This window comes from Ambystoma mexicanum, chromosome 13 (assembly GCF_040938575.1).
Source record: "Ambystoma mexicanum isolate Mex_15411 chromosome 13, UKY_AmexF1_1, whole genome shotgun sequence".
Classification (NCBI taxonomy): Eukaryota; Metazoa; Chordata; class Amphibia; order Caudata; family Ambystomatidae; genus Ambystoma; species Ambystoma mexicanum.
Genome location: NC_090938.1, coordinates 747,107,325 through 747,121,530, shown reverse-complemented (window position 1 = coordinate 747,121,530; position 14,206 = coordinate 747,107,325).

Here is a 14,206-nt window from a genome sequence, read left to right as displayed (position 1 = left end):
CCTCTGGCATTGCTGCCTGGATCACAGCTGCATGGGAATACATCCTGCCTCTAGCATAGCTACCTAGGTCGCACCTGCATGGGAATACATCCCGCCTCTGGCATTGCTGCCTGGGTCACAGCTGCATGGGAATACATCCAGCCTCTAGCATTGCTGCCTGGGTCTCAGCTCTATGGAAATACATCCCTCCTCTAGCATTGCTACCTGGGTCGCAGATGCATGGAAATACATCCTGCCTCTAGCATTGCTGCATGGGTCACAGCTGCATGGGAATACATCCCGCCTCTGGCATTGCTGCCTGGGTCGCAGCTGCATGGAAATACATCCTGCCTCTGGCATTGCTGCCCGGGTCGCAGCTGCATGGGAATACATCCCGCAGGAATACATCCCGCCTCTAGCATTGCTATCTGGGTCACAGCTGCATGGGAATACATCCTGCCTGCGCATTGCTGCCTGGGTAACAGCTGCATGGGAATACATCCTGCCTCTAGCATTGTTGCCTGGGTCGCAACTACATGGAAATACATCCTGCCTCTAGCATTGCTGCCTGGGTCGCAGCTGCATGGGAATACATCCTGCCTCTAGCATTGCTGCCCGGGTCGCAGCTATATGGGAATACATCCTGCCTCTAGCATTGCTGCCTGGGTCTCAGCTGCATTGAAATACATCCTGCCTCTAGTATTGCTGCCTGGGTCGCAGCTGCATGGAAATACATCCCGCCTCTAGCATTGCTATCTGGGTCGCAGCTGCATGGAAATACATCCCGCCTCTAGCATTGCTGCCTGGGTCGCAGCTGCATGGGAATACATCCCGCCTCTGGCATTGCTGCCTGGGTCGCAGCTGCATGGAAATACATCCTGCCTCTGGCATTGCTGCCCGGGTCGCAGCTGCATGGGAATACATCCCGTGGGAATACATCCTGTCTCTAGCATTGCTATCTGGGTCACAGCTGCATGGGAATACATCCTGCCTCTAGCATTGCTGCCTGGGTAACAGCTGCATGGTAATACATCCTGCCTCTAGCATTGCTGCCTGGGTCGCAGCTGCATGGGAATACATCCTGCCTCTAGCATTGCTATCTGGGTCACAGCTGCATGGGAATACATCCTGCATAGCATTGCTGCCTGGGTAACAGCTGCATGGGAATACATCCTGCCTCTAGCATTGCTGCCTGGGTCGCATCTGCATGGAAATACATCCTGCCTCTAGCATTGCTGCCTGGGTCGCAGCTGCATGGAAATACATCCTGCCTCTAGCATCGCTGCCTGGGTCACAGCTACATGGGAATACATCCTGCCTCTAGCATCGCAGCCTGGGTCGCAGCTGCATGGGAATACATCCTGCCTCTAGTATTGCTGCCTGGGTCGCAGCTGTATGGGAATACATCCTGCATCTAGCATTGCTGCATGGGTCGCAGCTGAATGGGAATAAATCCTGCCCCTAGCATTGCTACCTGGGTCGCAGCTGCATGGGAATACATCCTGCCTCTAGTATTGCTGCCTGGGAGGCAGCTGCAAGGGAATACATCCTGCCTTTAGCATTGCTGCCTGGGTTGAAGCTGCATGGGATTACATCCTGCCTCTAGCATTGCTACCTGGGTCGCAGCTGCATGGGAATACATCCCATCTCTACCATCGCTGCCTGGGTCACAGCAGCATAGAAATGCCTCCTGCCTCTAGCATTGTTGGCTTGGTCGCAGCTTTATGGAAATACATCCAGCCTGCCTCTAGCATTGCTGCCTGGGTCGCAGCTGTATGGGAATACATCCTGCCTCTAGCATTGCTGCCTGGGTCGCAGCTGCATTGAAATACATCCTGCCTCTAGTATTGCTGCCTGGGTCGCAGCTGCATGGGAATACATCCTGCCTCTAGCATTGCTGCCTGGGTTGCAGCTGTATGGGAATACATCCTGCCTCTAGAATTGCTGCCTGGGTCACAGCTGCATTGAAATACATCCTGCCTCTAGTATTGCTACCTGGGTCGCAGCTGCATGGAAATACATCCCACCTCTAGCATTGCTGCCTGGGTCACAGCTCTATGGAAATACATCCCACCTCTAGCCTTGCTATCTGGGTCGCAGCTGCATGGAAATACATCCCGCCTCTAGCATTGCTGCTTGGGTCTCAGCTGCATGGGAATACATCCCGCCTCTGGCATTGCTGCCTGGGTCGCAGCAGCATGGAAATACAGCCTGCCTCTAGCATTGCTGCCTGGGTCGCAGCTGCATTGAAATACATCCTGCCTCTAGCATTGCTGCCTGGGTCTCAGCTGCATGGGAATACATCCCGCCTCTGGCATTGCTGCCTGGGTCGCAGCAGCATGGAAATACATCCTGCCTCTAGCATTGCTGCCCGGGTCGCCACTGCATGGGAATACATCCCGCGGGAATACATCCCACCTCTAGCATTGATATCTGGGTCACAGCTGCATGGGAATACATCCTGCCTCTAGCATTGCTGCCTGGGTTGCAGCTGCATGGAAATACATCCCGCCTCTAGCATTGCTGCCTGGGTCTCAGCTGCATGGGAATTCATCCCGCCTATGGCATTGCTGCCTGGGTCGCAGCAGCATGGAAATACATCCTGCCTTTAGCATTGCTGCCCGGGTCGCCACTGCATGGGAATACATCCCACAGGAATACATCCCGCCTCTAGCATTGCTATCTGGGTCACAGCTGCATGGGAATACATCCTGCCTCTAGCATTGCTGCCTGGGTTGCAGCTGCATGGAAATACATCCTGCCTCTAGCATCGCTGCCTGGGTCGCAGCTGCATGGGAATACATCCCGCCTCTAGCACTGCTGCCTGGGTCGCAGCTGCATGGAAGTACATCCCACCTATGGCAGAGCTGCCTGGGTCGCAGCTGCATGGGAATACACCCTGCTTCTAGCATCGCTGCCTGGGTCGCAGCTGCATGGGAATACATCCTGCCTCTAGTATTGCTGCCTGGGTCGCAGCTGCATGGGAATACATCCTGCCTCTAGCATCAGTGGCTGGGTTGCAGCAGCATGGGAATACATCCTGCCTCTAGCATCGCTGCCTGGGTCGCAGAAGCATGGGAATACATCCTGCCTCTATCACTGCTGCCTGGGTCGCAGCTGCATGGGAATACATCCTGCCTCTAGTATTGCTGCCTGGGTCGCAGCTGCATGGGAATACATCCTGCCTCTAGCATCAGTGGCTGGGTTGCAGCAGCATGGGAATACATCCTGCCTCTAGCATCGCTGCCTGGGTCGCAGAAGCATGGGAATACATCCTGCCTCTAGCACTGCTGCCTGGGTCGCAGCTGCATGGGAATACATCACGCCTCTAGCATTGCTGCCTGGGTCGCAGATGCATGGGAATACATCCCACCTCTAGCATAGCTGCCTGGGTCGCAGCTGCATGGGAATACATCCCGCCTCTGGCATTGCTGCCTGGGTCACAGCTGCATGGGAATACATCCTGCCTCTAGCATTGCTGCCTGGGTCGCAGCAGCATGGAAATACATCCTGCCTCTAGCATTGCTGCCTCGGTCGCAGCTGCATTGAAATACATCCTGCCTCTAGTATTGCTGCCCAGTTCGCAGCTGCATGGGAATACATCCCGCGGGAATACATCCCGCCTCTAGCATTGCTATCTGGGTCACAGCTGCATGGGAATACATCCTGCCTCTAGCATTGCTTCCTGGGTCGCAGCTGCATGGAAATACACCCTGCCTCTAGCATCGCTGCCTGGGTCGCAGCTGCATGGGAATACATCCCGCCTCTAGCACTGCTGCCTGGGTCGCAGCTGCATGGAAGTACAACCCGCCTATGGCAGTGCTGCCTGGGTCGCAGCTGCATGGGAATACACCCTGTCTCTAGCAGCGCAGCCTGGGTCGTAGCTGCATGGGAATACATCCTGCCTCTAGTATTGCTGCCTGGGTCGCAGCTGCATGGGAATACATCCCACAGGAATACATCCCGCCTCTAGCATTGCTATCTGGGTCACAGCTGCATGGGAATACATCCTGACTCTAGCATTGCTGCCTGGGTCGCAGCTGCATGGAAATACATCCTGCCTCTAGCATCGCTGCCTGGGTCGCAGCTGCATGGGAATACATCCCGCCTCTAGCACTGCTGCCTGGGTCGCAGCTGCATGGAAGTACATCCCGCCTATGGCAGAGCTGCCTGGGTCGCAGCTGCATGGGAATACACCCTGCTTCTAGCATCGCTGCCTGGGTCGCAGCTGCATGGGAATACATCCTGCCTCTAGTATTGCTGCCTGGGTCGCAGCTGCATGGGAATACATCCTGCCTCTAGCATCAGTGGCTGGGTTGCAGCAGCATGGGAATACATCCTGCCTCTAGCATCGCTGCCTGGGTCGCAGAAGCATGGGAATACATCCTGCCTCTATCACTGCTGCCTGGGATGCAGCTGCCTGGGAATACATCCTGCCTCTAGCATTGCTGCCCGGGACGCAGCTGCTTGGGAATAGATCCTGCCTCTAGCACTGCTGCCTGGGTCGCAGCTGCATGGGAATACATCACGCCTCTAGCACTGCTGCCTGGGTCGCAGCTGCATGGGAATACATCCCACCTCTAGCATAGCTGCCTGGGTCGCAGCTGCATGGGAATACATACCGCCTCTGGCATTGCTGCCTGGGTCACAGCTGCATGGGAATACATCCTGCCTCTAGCATTGCTGCCTGGGTCGCAGCAGCATGGAAATACATCCTGCCTCTAGCATTGCTGCCTCGGTCGCAGCTGCATTGAAATACATCCTGCCTCTAGTATTGCTGCCCGGTTCGCAGCTGCATGGGAATACATCCCGCGGGAATACATCCCGCCTCTAGCATTGCTATCTGGGTCACAGCTGCATGGGAATACATCCTGCCTCTAGCATTGCTTCCTGGGTCGCAGCTGCATGGAAATACACCCTGCCTCTAGCATCGCTGCCTGGGTCGCAGCTGCATGGGAATACATCCCGCCTCTAGCACTGCTGCCTGGGTCTCAGCTGCATGGAAGTACAACCCGCCTATGGCAGTGCTGCCTGGGTCGCAGCTGCATGGGAATACACCCTGTCTCTAGCAGCGCTGTCTGGGTCGCAGCTGCATGGGAATACATCCTGCCTCTAGTATTGCTGCCTGGGTCGCAGCTGCATGGGAATACATCCTGCTTCTAGCATCGCTGCCTGGGTTGCAGCAGCATGGGAATACATACTGCCTCTAGCATCGCTGCCTGGGTCACAGAAGCATGGGAATACATCCTGCCTCTATCACTGCTGCATGGGATGCAGCTGGCTGGGAATACATCCTGCCTCTAGCATTGCTGCCCGGGACGCAGCTGCTTGGGAATAAATCCTGCCTCTAGCACTGCTGCCCGGGTCGCAGCTGTATGGGAATACATCCCGCCTCTAGCATTGCTGCCTGGGTCGCAGCTGCATGGGAATACATCCCGCCTCTGCCATTGCTGCCTGGGTCACAGCTGCATGGGAATACATCCTGCCTCTAGCATAGCTGCCTGGGTCGCAGCTGCATGGAAATACATCCTGCCTCTAGCATTGCTCCCTGGGTCGCAGCTGCATGGGAATAAATCCCGCCTCTGGCATTGCTGCCTGGGTCACAGCTGCATGGGAATACATCCTGCCTCTAGCATAGCTGCCTGGGTCGCAGTTGCATGGGAATACATCCTGCCTCTAGCATTGCTGCCTGGGTCTCAGCTGCATGGGAATACATCCCGCCTCTGGCATTGCTGCCTGGGTCGCAGCAGCATGGAAATACATCCTGCCTCTAGCATTGCTGCCCGGGTCGCCACTGCATGGGAATACATCCCGCGGGAATACATCCCACCTCTAGCATTGATATCTGGGTCACAGCTGCATGGGAATACATCCTGCCTCTAGCATTGCTGCCTGGGTTGCAGCTGCATGGAAATACATCCCGCCTCTAGCATTGCTGCCTGGGTCTCAGCTGCATGGGAATTCATCCCGCCTATGGCATTGCTGCCTGGGTCGCAGCAGCATGGAAATACATCCTGCCTTTAGCATTGCTGCCCGGGTCGCCACTGCATGGGAATACATCCCACAGGAATACATCCCGCCTCTAGCATTGCTATCTGGGTCACAGCTGCATGGGAATACATCCTGCCTCTAGCATTGCTGCCTGGGTCGCAGCTGCATGGAAATACATCCTGCCTCTAGCATCGCTGCCTGGGTCGCAGCTGCATGGGAATACATCCCGCCTCTAGCACTGCTGCCTGGGTCGCAGCTGCATGGAAGTACATCCCGCCTATGGCAGAGCTGCCTGGGTCGCAGCTGCATGGGAATACACCCTGCTTCTAGCATCGCTGCCTGGGTCGCAGCTGCATGGGAATACATCCTGCCTCTAGTATTGCTGCCTGGGTCGCAGCTGCATGGGAATACATCCTGCCTCTAGCATCAGTGGCTGGGTTGCAGCAGCATGGGAATACATCCTGCCTCTAGCATCGCTGCCCGGGTCGCAGAAGCATGGGAATACATCCTGCCTCTATCACTGCTGCCTGGGATGCAGCTGCCTGGGAATACATCCTGCCTCTAGCATTGCTGCCCGGGACGCAGCTGCTTGGGAATAGATCCTGCCTCTAGCACTGCTGCCTGGGTCGCAGCTGCATGGGAATACATCACACCTCTAGCATTGCTGCCTGGGTCGCAGATGCATGGGAATACATCCCACCTCTAGCATAGCTGCCTGGGTCGCAGCTGCATGGGAATACATCCCGCCTCTGGCATTGCTGCCTGGGTCACAGCTGCATGGGAATACATCCTGCCTCTAGCATTGCTGCCTGGGTCGCAGCAGCATGGAAATACATCCTGCCTCTAGCATTGCTGCCTCGGTCGCAGCTGCATTGAAATACATCCTGCCTCTAGTATTGCTGCCCGGTTCGCAGCTGCATGGGAATACATCCTGCGGGAATACATCCCGCCTCTAGCATTGCTATCTGGGTCACAGCTGCATGGGAATACATCCTGCCTCTAGCATTGCTTCCTGGGTCGCAGCTGCATGGAAATACACCCTGCCTCTAGCATCGCTGCCTGGGTCGCAGCTGCATGGGAATACATCCCGCCTCTAGCACTGCTGCCTGGGTCGCAGCTGCATGGAAGTACAACCCGCCTATGGCAGTGCTGCCTGGGTCGCAGCTGCATGGGAATACACCCTGTCTCTAGCAGCGCAGCCTGGGTCGCAGCTGCATGGGAATACATCCTGCCTCTAGTATTGCTGCCTGGGTCGCAGCTGCATGGGAATACATCCCACAGGAATACATCCCGCCTCTAGCATTGCTATCTGGGTCACAGCTGCATGGGAATACATCCTGACTCTAGCATTGCTGCCTGGGTCGCAGCTGCATGGAAATACATCCTGCCTCTAGCATCGCTGCCTGGGTCGCAGCTGCATGGGAATACATCCCGCCTCTAGCACTGCTGCCTGGGTCGCAGCTGCATGGAAGTACATCCCGCCTATGGCAGAGCTGCCTGGGTCGCAGCTGCATGGGAATACACCCTGCTTCTAGCTTCGCTGCCTGGGTCGCAGCTGCATGGGAATACATCCTGCCTCTAGTATTGCTGCCTGGGTCGCAGCTGCATGGGAATACATCCTGCCTCTAGCATCAGTGGCTGGGTTGCAGCAGCATGGGAATACATCCTGCCTCTAGCATCGCTGCCTGGGTCGCAGAAGCATGGGAATACATCCTGCCTCTATCACTGCTGCCTGGGATGCAGCTGCCTGGGAATACATCCTGCCTCTAGCATTGCTGCCCGGGACGCAGCTGCTTGGGAATAGATCCTGCCTCTAGCACTGCTGCCTGGGTCGCAGCTGCATGGGAATACATCACGCCTCTAGCACTGCTGCCTGGGTCGCAGCTGCATGGGAATACATCCCACCTCTAGCATAGCTGCCTGGGTCGCAGCTGCATGGGAATACATACCGCCTCTGGCATTGCTGCCTGGGTCACAGCTGCATGGGAATACATCCTGCCTCTAGCATTGCTGCCTGGGTCGCAGCAGCATGGAAATACATCCTGCCTCTAGCATTGCTGCCTCGGTCGCAGCTGCATTGAAATACATCCTGCCTCTAGTATTGCTGCCCGGTTCGCAGCTGCATGGGAATACATCCCGCGGGAATACATCCCGCCTCTAGCATTGCTATCTGGGTCACAGCTGCATGGGAATACATCCTGCCTCTAGCATTGCTTCCTGGGTCGCAGCTGCATGGAAATACACCCTGCCTCTGCATCGCTGCCTGGGTCGCAGCTGCATGGGAATACATCCCGCCTCTAGCACTGCTGCCTGGGTCTCAGCTGCATGGAAGTACAACCCGCCTATGGCAGTGCTGCCTGGGTCGCAGCTGCATGGGAATACACCCTGTCTCTAGCAGCGCTGCCTGGGTCGCAGCTGCATGGGAATACATCCTGCCTCTAGTATTGCTGCCTGGGTCGCAGCTGCATGGGAATACATCCTGCTTCTAGCATCGCTGCCTGGGTTGCAGCAGCATGGGAATACATACTGCCTCTAGCATCGCTGCCTGGGTCACAGAAGCATGGGAATACATCCTGCCTCTATCACTGCTGCATGGGATGCAGCTGGCTGGGAATACATCCTGCCTCTAGCATTGCTGCCCGGGACGCAGCTGCTTGGGAATAAATCCTGCCTCTAGCACTGCTGCCCGGGTCGCAGCTGTATGGGAATACATCCCGCCTCTAGCATTGCTGCCTGGGTCGCAGCTGCATGGGAATACATCCCGCCTCTGGCATTGCTGCCTGGGTCACAGCTGCATGGGAATACATCCTGCCTCTAGCATAGCTGCCTGGGTCGCAGCTGCATGGAAATACATCCTGCCTCTAGCATTGCTCCCTGGGTCGCAGCTGCATGGGAATAAATCCCGCCTCTGGCATTGCTGCCTGGGTCACAGCTGCATGGGAATACATCCTGCCTCTAGCATAGCTGCCTGGGTCGCAGTTGCATGGGAATACATCCCGCCTCTGGCATTGCTGCCTGGGTCACAGCTGCATGGGAATACATCCTGCCTCTAGCATAGCTGCCTGGGTCATAGCTGCATGGAAATAAATCCTGCCTCTAGCATTGCTCCCTGGGTCGCAGCTGCATGGAAATACATCCTGCCTCTAGCATTGCTCCCTGGGTCGCAGCTGCATGGGAATAAATCCCGCCTATAGCATTGCTGCCTGGGTCGCAGCTGCATGGGATTACATCCTGCCTCTAGCATTGCTGCCTGCGAATGCATCCTGCCTCTAGCATTGCTGCCTGGGTCACAGCTGCATGGGAATACATCTCCCCCCTAGCATCGCGGCCTGGGTGCAGCTTCATGGGAATAAATCCCGCCTATAGCATCGCGGCCTGGGTGCAGCTTCATGGGAATAAATCCCGCCTATAGCATCGCTGCCTGGGTCGCAGCTGCATGGGAATACATCCTGCCTCTGGCATTGCTGCCTGGGTCACAGCTGCATGGTAATACATCCTGCCTCTAGCATTGCTGCCTGGGTCACAGCTGCATCCTGCCTCTAGCATTGCTGCATGGGTTGCAGCTGCATCCTGCCTCTCTCTAGCATTGCTGCCTGGGTCGCAGCTGCATGGGAATACATCCTACCTCTAGCATCGCTGCCTGGGTCGCAGCTGCATGGAAATACATCCTGCCTCTGGCATTGCTGCCTGGGTCACAGCTGCATGGGAATACATCCTGCCTCTAGCATAGCTGCCTAGGTCGCACCTGCATGGGAATACATCCCACCTCTGGCATTGCTGCCTGGGTCACAGCTGCATGGGAATACATCCTGCCTCTGGCATTGCTGCCTGGGTCACAGCTGCATCCTGCCTCTAGCATTGCTGCATGGGTCGCAGCTGCATCCTGCCTCTCTCTAGCATTGCTGCCTGGGTCGCAGCTGCATGGGAATACATCCTGCCTCTAGCATCGGTGCCTGGGTCGCTTATTGGATTACCTGGGGACTGGTTTCTCGGTCTCTAAATTTTGAAACCAGAACATCTTCTGTGCCGTGTTTCGGAAGTGGAATCAGGAAAAACTGTGGCAGACCCACAATTTGTGACCACACACCATTTGCACAATAAAGTGGCACAAAATAAAGAAGCTAAACATGAGGCAAATGTGTTTCAAGGTGCTATCCGGTGTTAGATAACTCTGGACAGTGCTCCGAAGCACCGCTACAACTCATGGCGCTTGAAAACACACCAACAAAAAGAAGACACAGGAAAATACCAATATGGAAAAATGTGCTTGATAGCGGGAGGGGGCTCTTCTACAGCATTTTCCAAGGTTTCTTTTTGTTCCAAATCCACACCAGTCCCTGCTATACTGAGGACACGCCCACCCAGCTTGATGGGCGTGTCCCACAACCAATAAAGACCTCACACTCCTCCAGGGTGTATAAGGAAGGAGAAGGACTGACACGCCCACTTCGTGGGCTCTGATGAGAAACGAAACTTAACTTCACTTTTTTTGCAGCTGAGCAGGAACATGGCCGCAGCAGCCCTGCTCCAGAGCCTGAAGGAGGAGGCCACCTGCTCCATATGCCTGGAATACTTCACAGAGCCGGTGTCGCAGAAGCATGGGAATACATCCTGCCTCTATCACTGCTGCCTGGGATGCAGCTGCCTGGGAATACATACTGCCTCTAGCATTGCTGCCCGGGACGCAGCTGCTTGGGAATAAATCCTGCCTCTAGCACTGCTGCCTGGGTCGCAGCTGCATGGGAATACATCACGCCTCTAGCATTGCTGCCTGGGTCACAGCTGCATGGGAATACATCCCGCCTCTAGCATAGCTGCCTGGGTCGCAGCTGCATGGGAATACATCCCGCCTCTGGCATTGCTGCCTGGGTCACAGCTGCATGGGAATACATCCTGCCTCTAGCATTGCTACCTGGGTCACAGCAGCATGGAAATACATCCTGCCTCTAGCATTGCTTTCTCGGTCGCAGCTGCATTGAAGTACATCCTGCCTCTAGTATTGCTGCCCGGGTCGCAGCTGCATGGGAATACATCCTGCGGGAATACATCCCGCCTCTAGCATTGCTGGGTCACAGCTGCATGGGAATAAATCCTGCCTCTAGCACTGCTGCCTGGGTCGCAGATGCATGGGAATACATCCCGCCTCTAGCATAGCTGCCTGGGTCGCAGCTGCATGGGAATACATCCGCCTCTTGCATTGCTGCCTGGGTCACAGCTGCATGGGAATACATCCTGCCTCTAGCATTGCTACCTGGGTCGCAGCAGCATGGAAATACATCCTGCCTCTAGCATTGCTTTCTCGATCGCAGCTGCATTGAAATACATCCTGCCTCTAGTATTGCTGCCCGGGTCGCAGCTGCATGGGAATACATCCTGCGGGAATACATCCCGCCTCTAGCATTGCTGGGTCACAGCTGCATGGGAATACATCCTGCCTCTAGCATTGCTGCCTGGGTTGCAGCTGCATGGAAATACATCCTGCCTCTAGCATCGCTGCCTGGGATGCAGCTGCATGGGAATACATCCCGCCTCTAGCAATGCTGCCCGGGACGCAGCTGCTTGGGAATAAATCCTGCCTCTAGCACTGCTGCCTGGGTCGCAGCTGCATGGGAATACATCCCGCCTCTAGCATAGCTGCCTGGGTCGCAGCTGCATGGGAATACATCCGCCTCTTGCATTGCTGCCTGGGTCACAGCTGCATGGGAATACATCCTGCCTCTAGCATTGCGACCTGGGTCGCAGCAGCATGGAAATACATCCTGCCTCTAGCATTGCTTTCTCGATCACAGCTGCATTGAAATACATCCTGCCTCTAGTATTGCTGCCCGGGTCGCAGCTGCATGGGAATACAGCCCGCGGGAATACATCCCGCCTCTAGCATTGCTATCTGGGTCACAGCTGCATGGGAATACATCCTGCCTCTAGCATTGCTGCCTGGGTCGCAGCTGCATGGAAATACAACCTGCCTCTAGCATCGCTGCCTGGGTCGCAGCTGCATGGGAATACATCCCGCCTCTAGCACTGCTGCCTGGGTCGCAGCTGCATGGAAGTACAACCCGCCTATGGCAGTGTTGCCTGGGTCACAGCTGCATGGGAATACACCCTGCCTCTAGCATCGCTGCCTGGTTCGGAGCTGCATGGGAATACATCCTGCCTCTAGTATTGCTGCCTGGGTCGCAGCTGCATGGGAATACATCCTGCCTCTAGCATCGCTACCTGGGTTGCAGCAGCATGGGAATACATCCTGCCTCTAGCATCGCTGCCTGGGTCGCAGAAGCATGGGAATACATCCTGCCTCTATCACTGCTGCCTGGGATGCAGTTGCCTGGGAATACATCCTGCCTCTAGCATTGCTGCCCGGGACGCAGCTGCTTGGGAATAAATCCTGCCTCTAGCACTGCTGCCCGGGTCGCAGCTGCATGGGAATACATCCCGCCTCTAGCATAGCTGCCTGGGTCGCAGCTGCATGCGAATACATCCCGCCTCTGGCATTGCTACCTGGGTCACAGCTGCATGGGAATACATCCTGCCTCTAGCATAGCTGCCTGGGTCGTAGCTGCATGGAAATACATCCTGCCTCTAGCATTGCTCCCTGGGTCGCAGCTGCATGGGAATAAATCCCACCTATAGCATCGCTGCCTGGGTCACAGCTGCATGGGAATACATCCCGCCTCTGGCATTGCTGCCTGGGTCACAGCTGCATGGGAATACATCCTGCCTCTAGCATAGCTGCCTGGGTCGCAGCTGCATGGAAATACATCCTGCCTCTAGCATTGCTGCCTGGGTCACAGCTGCATGGAAATACATCCTGCCTCTAGCATTGCTTCCTGGGTCGCAGCTGCATGGGAATAAATCCCGCCTATAGCATCACTGCCTGGGTCGCAGCTGCATGGGAATACATCCTGCCTCTAGCATTGCTGCCTGGGAATGCATCCTGCCTCTAGCATTGCTGCCTGGGTCACAGCTGCATGGAAATACATCCCCCCTCTAGCATCGCTGCCTGGGTCGCAGCTGCATGGGAATACATCCTGCTTCTAGCATTGCTGCCTGGGTCACAGCTGCATCCTGCCTCTAGCATTGCTGCATGGGTCACAGCTGCATCCTGCCTCTCTCTAGCATTGCTGCCTGGGTCGCAGCTGTATGGGAATACATCCTGCCTCTAGCATCGCTGCCTGGGTCGCAGCTGCATGGAAATACATCCTGCCTCTGGCATTGCTGCCTGGTCACAACAGCATGTGAATACATCCTGCCTCTAGCATAGCTGCCTGGGTCGCACATGCATGGGAATACATCCCGCCTCTGGCATTGCTGCCTGGGTCACAGCTGCATGGGAATACATCCTGCCTCTAGCATAGCTGCCTAGGTCGCACCTGCATGGGAATACATCCCGCCTCTGGCATTGCTACCTGGGTCTCAGCTGCATGGGAATACATCCTGCCTCTGGCATTGCTGCCTGGGTCACAGCTGCATCCTGCCTCTAGCATTGCTGCATGGGTCGCAGCTGCATCCTACCTCTCTCTAGCATTGCTGCCTGGGTCGCAGCTGCATGGGAATACATCCTGCCTCTAGCATCGCTGCCTGGGTCGCTTATTGGATTACCTGGGGACTGGTTTCTCGGTCTCTAAATTATGAAACCAGAACATCTTCTGTGCCGGGTTTCGGAAGTGGAATCAGGAAAAACTGTGGCAGACCCACAATTTGTGACCACACACCATTTGCACAATAAAGTGGCACAAAATAAAGAAGCTAAACATGAGGCAAATGTGTTTCAAGGTGCTATCCGGTGTTACATAACTCTGGACAGTGCTCCGAAGCAGCTCTACAACTCATGGTGCTTGAAAACACACAAACAAAAAGAAGACACAGGAAAATACCAATATGGAAAAATGTGCTTGATAGCGGGAGGGGGCTCTTCTACAGCATTTTCCAAGGTTTCTTTTTGTTCCAAATCCACACCAGTCCCTGCTATACTGAGGACACGACCACCCAGCTTGATGGGCGTGTCCCACAGCCAGTAAAGACCTCACACTCCTCCAGGGTGTATAAGGAAGGAGAAGGACTGACACGCCCACTTCGTGGGCTCTGATGAGAAACGAAACTTAACTTCACTTTTTTTGCAGCTGAGCAGGAACATGGCCGCAGCAGCCCTGCTCCAGAGCCTGAAGGAGGAGGCCACCTGCTCCATATGCCTGGAATACTTCACAGAGCCGGTGTCGCAGAAGCATGGGAATACATC